The 18,112-nt window shown below is 38.2% G+C and overlaps 1 long non-coding RNA gene and 1 pseudogene across 1 annotated transcript; both read right to left on the bottom strand.

The window, feature by feature from the left end:
- Positions 1 to 141: 141 nt before the first annotated feature.
- On the bottom strand, positions 142 to 17,109 carry LOC132606087 (uncharacterized; annotated as a pseudogene).
- LOC132605724 (uncharacterized) lies at positions 10,107 to 15,201 on the bottom strand. The gene is made up of 2 exons (XR_009569417.1): positions 10,716 to 15,201; positions 10,107 to 10,587 (listed from the first exon to the last, which is right to left on the bottom strand). It is a non-coding gene; the product is annotated as an uncharacterized LOC132605724 (long non-coding RNA).
- Positions 17,110 to 18,112: the final 1,003 nt, after the last annotated feature.

Below are 18,112 nucleotides of genomic sequence, written 5' to 3'. Positions count from 1 at the left end.
TGAGACACTTCAAAATAACCATGGAGCATGAAATTCAACCAAGGCATCATTTGCTCATATATAAAACAATATTTCAAAGTTATCTGGAGATAGTACCAAAACACTGGAGGGGATTTTGAAGTTCTATATAGAGGTAACCAGTTTCTTTTTCTGAAATGGTAAAGGTATTATTAATAAAAGTTACCAAGATGGTACAAACAGTACAGGACTCCAGACAATGTTGTATCACAACAAAGATACAACTACTCTCTTCCTCCTAACGTTTATATGAAATACATAATTCCAATTTGCCTGCTATTACACCAGAAAAAAGGATTATACAAACATATATTCTTAATACTAGAGATATAGATTTTTTGTCTTCCAAAACAAGTAATATTCCTTTCCAACCATGGAGTGCAGAAAATCCATAGAGGAATAGAACCAGATTTGCTTCAAGTGTTCCCAACATGCCACTTTATGGGAGCTTTAGTCTTTATCTTCCATGACCAATTAAGTTCCAAACAGCCTGACTGTCTCGTCAATGTTTTATAACAGTTATTAACTGAGAACTTTTTATCCTTGCTAGCTGTCCATATTAGGGAATCCCTCCTATTCTGATCAATTTGAACTGAATCCAGCTGTTGCAACATTTGACAAAATCCATTTAGCTCCCAGTCACTTAAGTTTCTTCCAAAATAACAAGTAGAGTATACACGTAAAAGTTAAAATGCATAATCCAAAATACAGAAATAAACACTTACAGTAGAGAATTGCAAACATAATTCTATATCTGGAAAAAGAAATCCCTTTCCTCCATCTTCTAAGTTAGTTGTCAATGATGATATGAAGTACAGCCCTTTTTTTGGATAAGAAATTACAGCTTCGGTGCTTTACCAGGACCATCTAACTAGAACTTGCTGTTCAACTCTAGAATCAAGTGAATGACTTGCCAGTGAGACATTTTAAATTACCATGAGCATGAAATTCAACCAAGACATCACTTGCTCATCAAAGTTATCTGGAGATAGTACCAAAACACTCGAGGAGATTGAGGAAATCTCGATATTAGTCCCTAAAAGTAGAAGAACAAGAATCTCAGTATTGCCTATTTGATATCATGCAGTAAGTCTGAATGAATCAGTTCACCACAAATTTATCATACCTGATACTTATTCCTTCTCACTTTTGGCAAATAAATTTGAGAAAAGAGGAATCAAAGCATCCTAATAGACAAACACAACAACAACAACAACAACAAGCCCAGTATAATCCCACTATGTGAGGTCTGGGGAGGGTAGAGTGTACGCAGACCTAACCCTCACCTTGAAAGGTAGGGCGGCTGTTTCCGAAAGACCCTCGGCTCAATAGAGGAGAGAAAGAAAGACAATACAAGACAAAAGGTTAGATATGATCAAGCGTATCGAAAACAATATGAAAGCAAGGGATAACAAAGCAAGAAAGTCATGGTAAAAGGAGAATTAACTGCTATAAATAACTATGAAAATAAAAACAATGAAGGTAAATAAGCCATTATAAGCCAACAGATACTCGCAGAAATCAAGAGACACGAAACTATACAACAACATAACTACTCTCAAGGGAGGATAAACGCGACTAACTACTGTCCTTCAACCCTAATATGAGTCCTCCATACCCTCCTATCTAAGGTCATGTCCTCCGTAAGCAGGAAATGTGTCATGTCCTGTCTAATCACTTCCCCCCAATACTTCTTCAGCCTACCTCTACCTCTTCTGAAGCCGTCACTGGCCAACCTCTCGCATCTCCGCACTGGGGCATTTTCATCTCTCCGCATCACATGCCCAAACCATCTCAGCCTCGCTTCTCGCATCTTGTCTTCCACTGAGGCTATTCCAAGCTTGTCTCGGATGACTTCATTCCTAATCCTATCACTCCTAGTGTGCCCACACATCCATCGCAACATTCTCATTTCCGCCACTTTCATCTTCTGAACATGAGATTTCTTGACTGGCCAACACTCTGCCCCATACAACATAGTTGGTCTAACCACCACTTTGTAGAACTTGCCTTTAAATCTCGATGGCACCTTCTTGTCACACAACACTCCAGAGGCAAGCCTCCGTTTCATCCATCCTGCATCAATACGATGTGTGACGTCATCATCAATCTCCCCATTTCCTTGTATAATAGACCCAGGATACTTGAAACTATCTTTCTTCTGTATGACCTGGGTGCCAAGCTTCACTTCCACGTCAGCCTCATGTACTATATCACTGAACTTGCACTCCAAGTACTCTGTCTTGGTCCTACTCAACTTGAACCCTTTAGACTCCAGAGTTTGTCTCCAAACCTCCAGCTTAGCTTTAACCCCGCTGCGGAACTCGTCAATCAGGACTATTTCATCTGCAAATAGCATACACCATGGCACCTCACCTTGAATTTGCCGTGTCAATCCATCGATCACCAAGGAGAATAAAAATGGGCTAAGAGCTGATCCCTGATGCAGCCCCATCACCACTGGAAAATGCTCTGAGTCTCCTCCCAAAGTCCTTACCCTGGTCTTGGCCTCATCATACATATCCTTGATCACTCTAATGTACGCCACAGGTACACCTCTAGCCTCCAAACATCTCCATAGAACCTCTCTCGGCACTTTGTCGTATGCTTTTTCTAGGTCGATGAATACCATGTGCAAGTCCCTCTTCCTCTCCCTGTATTGCTCCACCAGTCTCCGTACAAGATGAATAGCTTCTATAGTTGAGCGCCCCGACATGAATCCGAACTGGTTCTCTGAGATAGACACGCCTCTCCTCACCCTCATCTCCATCACCCTTTCCCACACTTTCATAGTGTGGCTTAGCAACTTGATCCCTCTGTAGTTGTTACAACTTTGAATGTCGCCCTTGTTCTTGTACAATGGAATCATTGTACTGCATCGCCATTCTTCGGGCATCTTAGTCGTCTTAAAGATGACATTAAAGAGTCAAGTCAACCATTCTAAACCTGCCCTGCCTGCAGTCTTCCAAAATTCCCCCAGAATCTCATCGGGCCCGGTCGCTCTTCCCCTACTCATCTTACGAACAACACCCTTAACTTCTTCAACCTTTATATTCCTACAATATCCAAAATCACGACACCTCTCGGAGTACTCCAAATCTCCCAACGCAATATTTTTTGTCCCCTCCATCGTTCAAGAGTTTGTGGAAGTACGACTGTCATCTCCATCTAATGAGAGCGTCCTCCACTAGTACCCTACCATCCTCGTCCTTGATGCACTTCACCTGATTCAAGTCACGCGCTTTCCTCTCCCTCACCTTGGCTAGTCTGTACAACTTCTTATCCCTCCTTTGTCCTCTAGTTCTGCATACAGGCGTTCAAAAGCTGCTGTCTTTGCCGCCGTAACCGCTAGCTTTGCCTCCTTCCTCACCATCTTATACAATTCCCTATTCATTCGCCTCTCTTCGTCATCCTTGTTGTCTACCAACTTCGCATACGCCACCATTTTTGCTTCCACCTTCTTTTGAACTCCTCCATTCCACCACCAGTCCCCTCGGTGCCGACCATGGCTACCCTTCGAGACCCCCAGCACCTTTCTAGCTACTTCCCTAATGCAACTGGCCGTCCTATCCCACATATTGGTCGCCTCCCCACTACTCTCCCAGGCTCCCATAGATATCAGCTTCTCCCCCATCTCCAGGGCACCTGTCATGGTCAAACTCCCCCATTTGATACTAGGCCTGTCGTCCACGACCCTCTTTCTCTTCCTCATCTTGATTTCTAAATCCATCACCAAGAGCTTATGCTGGGTCATTAGATTCTCACTCGGGATCACCTTGCAGTCTTTACAAAGACCTTTATCGTCCTTCCTACGGAGTAAAAAGTCTATCTGCGTTTTAGCCACCGAACTACGAAAGGTTACCAAGTGCTCCTCCTTCTTCGGGAAACTCGAATTGGCCACCATCAGCCCAAAGGCTTTTGCAAAATCCAACAGTGCAACTCCTCCTCCGTTCCTGTCCCTGAAACCACAACCTCCATGCACATCGTCATATCCCCTGAAATTGACCCAATGTGCCCATTGAAATCTCCTCCGATGAATAGCTTCTCAGTGGACGATATACTTCCCATCATCTCGTCCAAATCCTCCCAAAAAAGTCTTTTCTCCTCCTCACCCAAGCCCGCTTGCGGCGCGTAAGCACTAATAATGTGCAAAATAAACCCTCCAACAACCAGCTTAATCGTCATCAACCTATCGCTAACTCTCTTAACCCCTACCACCTGTTCTCGTAAGTCATTATCTACTAAAATGCCTACCTCATTCCTATCCCTCGACCTACCTGAGAACCTTAACTTATACTCACAAGTTAGACAAACACAAGTTAGGTAGAAATCGACGAACCCAGTAATATAATATTCTAAATTTCAAGTTGCAGTCTAGTTACACTTAGAACAAATGCAAATGAGAAAGATTGAAAATATTAATCTGTTATTTACAGTCACAGCAAAGAAGGGAAAATTCAGAATTGATTTACATATGGAAGTGTAAAGTAAGTCTTCTTTAACTTACATAGTAATAATAGTGGAAGGAATGAAAATGCATCCCTTCAAAAGAGATCCATAACCTAATATTAGAAACAAACAATTACAGTAAAGAATTGCAAACAGATGTCTATGTCTTCAAAAGAAATCCCTTCCTTCCATCATCGAAGTTAGTCAAAGGACCAATGAACTTATATTTGACAATTTTATTATTCTATGAAAATGTAGATCCCCAATAAAGAATCCAGTACACTTGGATCATACATAAACCTCCACAATATATTTCTAGACTTATAATGTGTACACATAAGGGAAACCCACATTATTTACCATATCAAGAGAGTAGTAATATCTGATATCCAAGATAAAGAGGAGTAGAAAAACAATCAAAATATCAGAAGTGATGTACCTCCTCAATAAGCCTGTCTGGAAAGCCCAAGCAACGTTTTAGTTGCCAGTTTTTCAGTTTCCACAATTGCATTGGAAATCATTTCTTTTGCGGTAATAAAAAACTGTATCGCAATGATAGTGTAGCCAAATAAACCAAGCGAAAGAAATAATCACTTCTTATTTTCCGAGTGAAGCTCTTGTATCATGTCAAGGACGGAAGGATTCTCCTTTGTAACGTTTATCAATAACTCTATTGTAGTTGCGTCAAATGAGAAGCCCCTTCCAACCATTTCCTTCATGAATGTTGCCATTTCACTAATTTTGCTACACCTGAGAAAACCTTGCACAATAACATTGTAAGTGACAATGTTCGGCAAACAACCGTTGTCCTTCATTTTTCTTAACATATCACTTGCTTCATCTAACAACCCTTCAAGACAAAATCCATTTATCATTATATTATACGTTCTTGTATCCGGAAGCAGTCCAATTAAAGAAAGCTTCTCAAATATGGCACGAGCTTTGTCGAGTTTACCATTTTTGCACAAGCCATTAACGATTATATTGTAAGATACTATATCAATATTTTCTCTCTTTCTTTCCAACTTATTAAAGAGCGACATAGCTTCTTCAACAAGTCCGTACTTAAAATAACCATTGAGCAAAGTGTGATCAGTGCATAAATTAGGTACGTAACCTGCAGAAAGCATTTCGGCATAAACTTTTTTCGCATCTCCAATTCTTCCAACTTCAAATAACCCTTGCAAGATAGTATTGTAGGTAAAGATATCAGGTTTTAATCCCCTTTGAGAAATTTCACCAAACAATTGCATGGCCTCATCCATTTTCTTTTCCTTGCAGTATCCATTTATTAGGGTGTTATAGCTAATAATGTCAGGTTCAATGTTCTTATCTATCATGGAATCAAAAACTCCCCTCACTCTAGCCAGTTGACCACACCAACAATGTCCATTCATTATGGCATTATAGGTGAACACATTAGGCTCTACACCTTTATCGGTCATGTGTCTCATTACTTCCTCTGCATCTTCGACTTTTCCTTCTTTGCATAGTGCATCAATCACCATGGTGAAGGTGAGCACATCTGGATAAATATTAAGGTTCACCATCTCAGAGAACAAGTCTTAACTTTTTCCCACTGACCAAACTTACACAAACCATCAATCAATGAACTATATGTGACTATGTTTGAAGGAATGCCTTTCAGCTTCATCTCGTTCAAAAGGTTCACAGCAATATCTATGTTTCCATCTTTGCAAAAAGCATCTATAACAATGCTGTAAATATATGTGTTGGGCTTAGTACTTCCTTGTTCCATTAACCGGAGCAAACTTAAAGTTTTCTCGGTATGACCCCTTTTACTAAGCCCATTCATGACTGTTGCATACATGACTACGTCAGGCTCACAAATCTTCTCTCTCACCAATTTTTTGAACAATTCAACTGCATCTTTGACCTTATTTTCGGCAAAGATTCCCCTTAATAGGGTGTTAAAGGTGACAACATCAAACGAAATGTCATTCTTCAAGTAAATGGGTAAGACCGAAAATGCACAATCAGCACGATGCATCAGACAATAACTGTTAATCAAAATATTCAAGATGAATCCATCAATTGGGATACCCAATTTCTGCATTTCTCGAAAAAGCAAAATAACAGAAGAATAATGCTTCATATTTAGGATAGTTTTAAATAATTTAGAGAAGCATATAACAGAAGGAAGAGGCTTCATTCTGACCATTTGATGGAAGAGAGTGAAAGCATCATCTAAACACTTGACCTTCTCAAAATTGATGTTTATCCCAAGTTTACCCTTTACTGAAATGGATTTATTAGTATTGCATGAAGAATAAGCTCTAATAACTGTAGTTGCCGAACCAGAATTGGTAGCAACAAAGAAAGAGATAATTCCATTTCGCAGAGAAATTCTCCTCATCTTCTTTGGTGGATGAGAAAGAGGTATTCTATTTCAGTGTGCCCTAATTTTGGACAAAATAGTAAGCAAAGGAGGGAGTTGGTCAAACTCATCTATATCAATTTATACGAACCTATTTAATTGATATGATATTTAAGAAAGATGAATACTTTTAAAATTTATAGTTCAAAATAAGTTTTAAAAATTTATGTGATCGTAAATTATTTATAATGTGAATTTATTTTTAAATTAAGAAAAAAATTATTTATTTTAATACGAACTAAAAAGAAATAACTTCAGACAAATTGAAACGACTAAATTGCAATTTCTGTGGATTATTATATGATGATTTTTACCTCTTTCGAGAGCCTCTTTTGTTAGGCTCGGCGGCCCCAATCGCAAGGCTAGATCCAGATCCTCATAGCCTGTTGAGCATGAGGAATGGCTGGCGGAGCATCAGGATTTCCTTGATTCATTCTCAAGATCTCTGGCCCCCTACCAACTCGCTCCCGATGACATTAGGCACTATCTCATTTGGGCTGGAAATAATATAATTGTCCATAAAGAAAGTCGGGCAAGAATCTCATGGTAGTACGAAAAGGGAGCAGAATCGTATCTGGGAGTGGTTCTTCGGATCGATCACAGATTCTCGACCCCATCCTTTGGCTTAAAATAACTTCAGACAAATTGAAACGGCGTTAAACTTGTACGGGTCAAAACACATCATATCAATGATAGGGTCGTACTTTCAATGTGGTCCAAAATTGTTTAATCCCGTACAAAAAGATCCAAAATTCCATCACTTTTTTATTTTGCTTTAAAAAAATTAGTGACTAATATCTTCTTTTATTTTACTAGTTTTTTTTACGTTCTTCTAAAATATATAATAATATTTTAATCGAAAAAGGGTTAGGTTTGTTATTGTACTCTCATAAGTAAGTTATATTTATCTTTCATTATACTTTTTTGATATATTTGTCCTTGTCATTCAATTTTAGGGGCATATTTGCCCTAAAGTTGAATGAGAAGGACAAATACTAACTCTAAAGTTGGATGAGATGGTCAAATATATCAAAAAACCATAACGAATGACAAATATAACTTATTTGTGAGAGTACAGGGACAAATCTAACCCTTTCCCGTATTTTAGTCTCCAAATTTGATTTTGTATATTTTAAATTTTGAGTTTGACCAAATAATCTGATGGGTCATTATGAATTCAACATGTTGGATGTCGTCAACAAACTAGTCATAACCCAATTCATTTAAACTCAAACGGATTACGAAATAATTACTTCCTCCATTTATTTTTAATTGTCACGTTTCACTTCTTGGCATTCAATTTGACTAATCTTTGGAGTTTAATTGAATTAGATTAATTTAATATTTTAAATTAAAATTTAGATGTTCAAAAACTATACAAAATATATTGTAAGTTGCAATTCTTTCAAATATTAATATGATGATGAAAAAATACATCTTAAAATGTTGATCAAAATCTATGTAATTTTACTCTCGAAAAGTAAAAACGTGATAAATAAAAGTGAACAGAGAGAATAGTTAGTTTTTCACCTACATGAGAATTAAAACAATAATAAATACTTTTAATCCACCGCAATCTCAAAAAGCCCCAAATTTTAGGTGATAGCTCATGCGGGATAATTCTAAGTTTGTAAATTTAGGTATTGATAGAAATGTTTATATTATTTAGTAAAAATTAGGTGGAATGACCAGTTTTTGAGACGGCAATCAAAGTTTATTCACCATTTGAAATATAATTGAGAAAAATTTATATTTTAATGCGGAATAACATGTGGACAAAAATATAACTACCTAAAATACGAAATAGTTCCAGCATATGGTGCTCGAGTTCGAGATATTGACAAATAAAACTTCATAACACTAAACCGGAACTCGAAGATTCTCTATATGTGAAACTCCCACACAGTATGTTGGAGTTCCAAAAGTTTTTGTTGTGTGGTTTGCGAGCTATTGCACAGGAGCTGAATTTATCCTGTGCGCATCCGAAGAGTAGTGACAGTAAGTTCCCATGTCATAAAAAAAAAAAAAATACAATGAAACATTAAAAACCTTAGAAGTGATCTAACAGCAAACACGTTGCAAGCTTTGGCGTTTGATGTCTCCTTAAATGATTCCCTTCATAATTGATGTCTCCTTAAATGATTCCCTTCATAATTCTTGACCTACGTACATATAACACACAAGAAAACTTTTTAGCTTCCCTAATTGCACTGGATGCAACTTCTAATGCAGGGATAAAACGAAATTGTATCATTGTGATAGTAAAGCCGAACAAATCAAGCAAAAGAAATGTCCACGAGGACATAAAAATGTAACAGAACTTATACCGAACAAAACAGATCTGAATATTTTCATTAAATAAATAGTAGGGGCGAAAATTAAAGACCACATATATGAGGGACAAAAAATAAAGACCAGTGCGTTTGAAGGGAAATCTGTGCAAAAAAAGTTATTTCCGTGGGATGAAAAAAACATTAGCCAAAAGAACAAGTTTACCCTATCCCCACCTCAGTCGTAACTCATAATAGCCACTACCCTTAATAGCACATTTAATAGCAAGTAGTGGTGGTTTTTATGTCACTTTTGTTTAACAATTTAATGCACTTTAGAAGAACGACAAATCAAATCTGCCTGTACAACATAAACAATAGGAAAATACTAAAGAAATCCTGAGTTCAACAGCAAAATACTAAGGGGCACATAGTGAACCATCAATTTCGTACCATTAGATATGCCATGGACAAGTTTTTCAGTTCATCTGCAGTATATTATTAAGTCAAACATTGATTCTCTAGTTTGAACAGTGTCGCAACCTTTTCATAAGTATGAAAAATAACAGGATACAAACTAAGTTGCTGTTACACAGTTTTTCAGTATGAGTAATCTCAGCAAGCCAGGTATCCACTTTGCAAACCACACCTGCAAAAGATAAAGCATAAATTAGAGACGCGAAAGATAAAAAGATGTGTATCACACTCTATTCTGATGAATTGCACATTAGCACTGTTTTTTGGATAAGAAATTACAGCTTCAGTTCTATACAAGGACCATCTAAATAGAGCGTACTGATTAATTCCAAAATTAAGTGAATGGCTTGCGGTGAGACACTTCAAAATAACCATGGAGCATGAAATTCAACCAAGGCATCATTTGCTCATATATAAAACAATATTTCAAAGTTATCTGGAGATAGTACCAAAACACTACAGGGGATTTTGAAGTTCTATATAGAGGTAACCAGTTTCTTTTTCTGAAATGGTAAAGGTATTATTAATAAAAGGTACCAAGATGGTACAAACAGTACAGGACTCCAGACAATGTTGTATCACAACAAAGATACAACTACTCTCTTCCTCCTAACGTTTATATGAAATACATAATTCCAATTTGCCTGCTATTACACCAGAAAAAAGGATTATACAAACATATATTCTTAATACTAGAGATATAGATTTTTTGTCTTCCAAAACAAGTAATATTCCTTTCCAACCATAGAGTGCAGAAAATCCATAGAGGAATAGTGAACCAGATTTGCTTCAAGTGTTCCCAACATGCCACTTTATGGGAGCTTTAGTCTTTATCTTTCATGACCAATTAAGTTCCAAACAGCCTGACTGCCTCGTCAATGTTTTATAACAGTTATTAACTGAGAACTTTTTATCCTTGCTAGCTGTCCATATTAGGGAATCCCTCCTATTCTGATCAATTTGAACTGAATCGAGCTGTTGCAACATTTGACAAAATCCATTTAGCTCCCAGTCACTTAAGCTTCTTCCAAAATAACAAGTAGAGTAGAGTATACACGTAAAAGTTAAAATGCATAATCCAAAATATAGAAATAAACACTTACAGTAGAGAATTGCAAACATATTTCTATATCTGAAAAAACAAATCCCTTTCCTCCATCTTCTAAGTTAGTTGTCAATGATGATATGAAGTACAGCCCTTTTTTTGGATAAGAAATTACAGCTTCGGTGCTTTACCAGGACCATCTAACTAGAACTTACTGTTCAATTCTAGAATCAAGTGAATGACTTGCCAGTGAGACATTATAAATTACCATGAGCATGAAATTCAACCAAGACATCACTTGCTCATCAAAGTTATCTGGAGATAGTACCAAAACACTCGAGGAGATTGAGGAAATCTCGATATTAGTCCCTAAAAGTAGAAGAACAAGAATCTCAGTATTGGCAAATGAAGTAAGTCTGCAAATGAATCAGTTCACCACAAATTTATCATACCTGATACTTACTCCTTCTCACTGTTGGCAAATATATTTGAGAAAAGAGGAATCAAAGCATCCTAATAGACAAACACAACAACAACAACAACAACAAGCCCAGTATAATCCCACTATGTGGGTCTGAGGAGGGTAGAGTGTACGCAGACCTAACCCCCACCTTGAAAGGTAGGGCGGCTGTTTCCGAAAGACCCTCGGCTCAAGAGAGGAGAGAAAGAAAGACATGACAAGACAAAAGGTTAGATATGATCAAGCGTATCGAAAACAATATGAAAGCAAAGGATAACAAAGCAAGAAAGTCATGGTAAAAGGAGAATTAACTGCTATAAATAACTATGAAAATGAAAACAATGAAGGTAAATAAGCCATTATAAGCCAACAGATAATCGCAGAAACTCGCAGAAATCAAGAGACAAGAAACTATACAACATAACTACTCTCAAGGGAGGATAAACGTGACTAACTACTATCCTTCTACTCTAATATGAGTCCTTCATACCCTCCTATCTAAGGTCATGTCCTCCGTAAGCAGGAAATATGTCATGTCCTGTCTAATCACTTCTCCCCAATACTTCTTCGGCCTACCTCTACCTCTTCTGAAGCCGTCACTGGCCAACCTCTCGCACCTCTACACTGGGGCATTTTCATCTCCCCACATCACATGCCCAAACCATCTTAGCCTCGCTTTTCGCATCTTGTCTTCCACTGAAGCTATTCCAAGCTTGTCTCGAATGACTTCATTCCTAATCCTATCACTCCTAGTGTGCTCACACATCCATCGCAGCATTCCCATTTCCGCCACTTTCATCTTCTGAACATGATATTTCTTCACTGGCCAACACTCCGCCCCATACAACATAGCTGGTCTAACCACCACTTTGTAGAACTTGCCTTTAAGTCTCGGTGACACCTTCTTGTCACACAACACTCCGGAGGCAAGCCTCCATTTCATCCATCCTGCATCAATATGACGTGTGACGTCATCATCAATCTCCCCATTTCCTTGTATAATAGACCCAAGATACTTGAAACTATCTTTCTTCTGTATGACCTGGGTGCCAAGCTTCACTTCCACGTCAGCCTCATGTACTATATCACTGAACTTGCACTCCAAGTACTCTGTCTTGGTCCTACTCAACTTGAACCCTTTAGACTCCAGAGTTTGTCTCCAAACCTCCAGCTTAGCGTTAACCCCGCTGCGAGACTCGTCAATCAGGACTATGTCATCTGCAAATAACATACACCATGGCACCTCACCTTGAATTTACCGCGTCAATCCATCGATCACCAAGGAGAATAAAAATGGGCTAAGAGCTGATCCCGGATGCAGCCCCATCACCACTGGGAAGTGCTCTGAGTCTCCTCCCAAAGTCCTTACCCTGGTGTTGGCCTTATCATACATGTCCTTGATCACCCTAATGTACGCCACAGGTACACCTCTAGCCTCCAAACATCTCCAAAGAACCTCTTTCGGCACTTTGTCGTATGCTTTTTCTAGGTCGATGAATACCATGTGCAAGTCCCTCTTCCTCTCCCTGTATTGCTTCACCAGTCTCCGTATAAGATGAATAGCTTCTATAGTTGAGCGCCTCGGCATGAATCCGAACTGTTCTCTGAGATAGACACGCCTCTCCTCACCCTCATCTCCACCACCCTTTCCCACACTTTCATAGTGTGACTTAGCAACTTGATCCCTCTGTAGTTATTGCAATTTTGAATGTCGCCTTTGTTCTTGTACAATGGAACCATTGTACTGCATCGCCATTCTTCGGGCATCTTAGTCGTCTTAAAGATGACATTAAAGAGTCGAGTCAAGCATTCTAAACCTGCCCTGCCTGCAGTCATCCAAAATTCCCCCGGAATCTCATCGGGCCCGATCGCTCTTCCCCTACTCATCTTACGAACAGCACCCTTAACTTCTTCAACCTTTATATTCCTACAATATCCAAAATCACGACACCTCTCGGAGTACTCCAAATCTCCCAACGCAATATCTCTGTCCCCTCCATCGTTCAGGAGTTTGTGGAAGTACGACTGCCATCTCCGTCTAATGAGAGCGTCCTCCACTAGTACCCTACCATCCTCGTCCTTGATGCATTTCACCTGATTCAAGTCACGCGCTTTCCTCTCCCTCACCTTGGCTAGTCTGTACAACTTCTTATCCCTCCTTTGTCCTCTAGTTCTGCATACAAGCATTCAAAAGCTGCTGTCTTTGTCGCTGTAACCGCTAGCTTTGCCTCCTTCCTCGCCATCTTGTACAATTCCCTATTCGTTCGCCTCTTTTCGTCATCCTTGTTGTCTACCAACTTCGCATACGCCACCTTTTTTGCTTCCACCTTCTCTTGAACTCCTCCACTCCACCACCAGTCCCCTCGGTGCCGACCACGGCTACCCTTCGAGACCCCCAGCACCTCTCTAGCTACTTCCCTAATGCAACTGGCCGCCCTATCCCACATATTGGTCGCCTCCCCACTACTCTCCCAAGCTCCCATAGATCTCAGCTTCTCCCCCATCTCCAGGGCACCCGTCATGGTCAAACTCCCCCATTTGATCCTAGGCTTGTCGTCCACGACCCTCTTTCTCTTCCTCATCTTGATATCTAAATCCATCACCAAGAGCATATGGGTCGTTAGATTCTCACTCGGGATCACCTTGCAGTCTTTACAAAGACCTTTATCGTCCTTCCTAAGGAGTAAAAAGTCTATCTGCGTCTTAGCCACCGAACTACGAAAGGTTACCAAGTGCTCCTCCTTCTTCGGGAAACTCGAATTGGCCACCATCAGCCCAAAGGCTTTTGCAAAATCCAATAGTGCACCTTCTCCTCCGTTCCTGTCCCTGAAACCACAACCTCCATGCACATCGTCATATCCCCTGAAATTGACCCAATGTGCCCATTGAAATCTCCTCCGATGAATAGCTTCTCAGTGGACGGTATACTTCCCATCATCTCGTCCAAATCCTCCCAAAAACGTCTTTTCTCCTCCTCGCCCAAGCCCGCTTACAGCGCGTAAGCACTAATAATGTGCAAAATAAACCCTCCAACAACCAGCTTAATCATCATCAACCTATCGCTAACTCTCTTAACCCCTACCACCTGTTCTCGTAAGTCATTATCTACTAAAATGCCTACCTCATTCCTATCCCTCGACCTACCTCAGAACCATAACTTATACTCACAAGTTAGACAAACACAAGTTAGGTAGAAATCGACGAACCCAGTAATATAATATTCTAAATTTCAAGTTGCAGTCTAGTTACACTTAGAACAAATGCAAATGAGAAAGATTGAAAATATTTATATGTTATTTACAGTCACAGCAAAGAAGGGAAAATTCAGAATTGATTTACATATGGAAGTGTAAAGTAAGTCTTCTTTAACTTACATAGTAATAATAGTGGAAGGAATGAAAATGCATCCCTTCAAAAGAGATCCATAATCTAATATTAGAAACAAACAATTACAGTAAAGAATTGCAAACAGATGTCTATGTCTTCAAAAGAAATCCCTTCCTTCCATCATCGAAGTTAGTCAAAGGACCAATGAACTTATATTTGACAATTTTATTATTCTATGAAAATGTGGATCCCCGATAAAGAATCCAGTACACTTGGATCATACATAAACCTCCACAATATATTTCTAGACTTATAATGTGTACACATAAGGGAAACCCACATTATTTACCATATCAAGAGAGTAGTAATATCTGATATCCAAGATAAAGAGGAGTAGAAAAACAATCAAAATATCAGAAGTGATGTACCTCCTCAATAAGCCTGCCTGGAAAGCCCAAGCAACGTTTTAGTTGCCAGTTTTTCAGTTTCCACAATTGCATTGGAAACCATTTCTTTTGCGGTAATAAAAAACTGTATCGCAATGATAGTGTAGCCGAATAAACCAAGCAAAAGAAATCACTTCTTATTTTCCGAGTGAAGCTCTTGTAATGTCAAGGACGGAAGGATTCTCCTTTGTAACGTTTATCAATAACTCTATTGTAGTTGCGTCAAATGAGAAGCCCCTTCCAACCATTTCCTTCATGAATGTTGCCTTGGTCTTGGTCACTACCCAGTGTAATCCCACAATAGTGGGGTCTGGGGAGGGTAAGATGTATGCAGCCTTACCCCTACTTGGGTAGGGAGGCTGTTTCCGATTGACCCTCGGCAACCCTCCTCCTTTATCCGGGCTTGGGACCGGCAATGTGAGCGAGCTCACACAGGCGGAGTTTCCTTCATGAATGTTGCCATTTCACTAATTTTGCTACACCTGAGAAAACCTTGCACAATAACATTGTAAGTGACAATGTTCGGCAAACAACCGTTGTCCTTCATTTTTCTTAACATATCACTTGCTTCATCTAACAACCCTTCAAGACAAAATCCATTTATCATTATATTATACGTTCTTGTATCCGGAGGCAATCCAATTAAAGAAAGCTTCTCAAATATGGCACGAGCTTTGTCGAGTTAAACATTTTTGCACAAGCCATTAAGGATTATATTGTAAGATACTATATCAATATTTTCTCTCTTTCTTTCCAACTTATTAAAGAGCGACATAGCTTCTTCAACAAGTCCGTACTTAAAATAACCATTGAGCAAAGTGTGATCAGTGCATAAATTAGGTACGTAACCTGCAGAAAGCATTTCAACATAAACGTTTTTCGCATCTCCGATTCTTCCAACTTCAAATAACCCTTGCAAGATAGTATTGTAGGTAAAGATATCAGGTTTTAATTCCCTTTGAGAAATTTCACCAAACAATTGCATGGCCTCATCCATTTTCTTTTCCTTGCAGTATCCATTTATTAGGGTGTTATAGCTAATAATGTCAGGTTCAATGTTCTTATCTATCATGGAATCAAAAACTCCCCTCACTCTAGCCAGTTGACCACACCAACAATGTCCATTCATTATGGCATTATAGGTGAACACATTAGGCTCTACACCTTTATCGGTCATGTGTCTCATTACTTCCTCTGCATCTTCGACTTTTCCTTCTTTGCATAGTGCATCAATCACCATGGTGAAGGTGAGCACATCTGGATAAATATTAAGGTTCACCATCTCAGAGAACAAAGTCTTAACTTTTTCCCACTGACCAAACTTACACAAACCATCAATCAATGAACTATATGTGACTATGTTTGAAGGAATGCCTTTCAGCTTCATCTCGTTCAAAAGGTTCACAGCAATATCTATGTTTCCATCTTTGCAAAAAGCATTTATAACAATGCTGTAAATATATATGTTGGGCTTAGTACTTCCTTGTTCCATTAACCGGAGCAAACTTAAAGTCTTCTCTGTATGACCCCTTTTACTAAGCCCATTCATGACAGTTGCATACATGACTTCGTTAGGCTCACAAATCTTCCCTCTCACCATTTTTTTTGAACAATTCAACTGCAAGTTTGACCTTATTTTCAGCAAATAATCCCCTTATTAGGGTGGTAAAGGTAACATTATCAAACGGAATGCCAGTCTTCAAGTAAATGGGTAACACCGAAAATCCAAATTCAACACGATGCATCAGGCAATAACTGTTAATCACGATATTCAAGATGAAATCATTAATTGGGATGCCCAAATTCTGCATTTCTCGAAAAAGAGAAACAACAGCAGAATAATGCTTCATATTTAGTATAGTCTTAAATAATTTAGAAAAGCATACAACAGAAGGAAGAGGCTTCATTCTAACCATTTGATGGAAGAGAGTAACGGCATCATCTAAACACTTAACATTCTCAATCTTGCTATTTAACCCAAGTTTACCCTTTACTGAAACAGATGTATTACTATGATTTGAAGAATAAGCCCTTGATGTAATTGCTGAACAAGAATGGAAAGCAGAGATGAACGGAATAATATCATTGTGAGGGCAACGCACAAAAAATTTCTTCATTTTCGATGGCTAAGAAATCTCAGTGGAAAGTGGAAAGTGGTACGGTTTGCCCTAATTTTTTGCAAAAGTTGTCGTAGAAGCCAAACTAATTTCACGTTTAATCACGGTTTAAGTGCCGGCCCAACAGCAGGCACTTAAACTACTACAACATATATAAATATGTTGAATTTATACATACATTTTATATATAAGAATTATATAATTTATATACATATGTTAGAATTAATCATATATTTGTTATATATAAATTATACGCTAATTATACACATATTATATAATAATGATATGATATTTATTTTTAACATATACAATAATGACATATATTATATACCACAATAATACGATTTCTATAATACATTTTTTATATATATGGTACATTTTTTCTATACAAGACTGATACAGTTTATATACACATGCTGGAGTTATATATACACTTTCTATACAAAAATGATACATATTATATACAAAAATGATACAATTTTCTATTCTATACAGCTCAATTGCACAGTACTGACACATATTATATACATAAATGATACATATTATATACAAAAATGATACATCCCTTAGTGATTCATCTTTTATACAGTTTCTATACATTACAGATAGGTATTGATACATATTTTATATACAAATGACACATATTATATATAAAAATCGCCTCAAATATTTTTGTGTTTGGATTTTTATTTGAAAATTGTCTTATATAAATTTTAGCTAATGGATGGGATTAGTTTAGTGGGTATCATTTGGGTTTAGGAGAAGTTTGGCCATCCGGTGGAATTAGTTTCACCCGTCCGGCCATATATGTTCTTTCCCCAATTTTAATTGGATACCGAGTATGGGTATTGGATACCATTTATGGGTTTAATTTTAATTAATTAAGGGATAATTTAAGATAGACCAATAGGATGATGACACATGTATCTCTGTTAAAATGAGGGGTATATATATGTTAAAGTATAACACTATGGGTATATTCGGACCCAAAGTATAACGACAAGGGTATATTTAGACTCAAAGTATAACGAAGGGTATATTTGGCCCTTTTCCAATAGTACAAGGGTATATTTGGCCCTTTTCCGTTCAAATATTCTACACAAAG

The sequence above is a fragment of the Lycium barbarum genome, chromosome 8 (assembly GCF_019175385.1).
Source record: "Lycium barbarum isolate Lr01 chromosome 8, ASM1917538v2, whole genome shotgun sequence".
NCBI classification, from domain to species: Eukaryota; Viridiplantae; Streptophyta; class Magnoliopsida; order Solanales; family Solanaceae; genus Lycium; species Lycium barbarum.
This window is presented reverse-complemented; position numbering and strand designations above follow the sequence as displayed.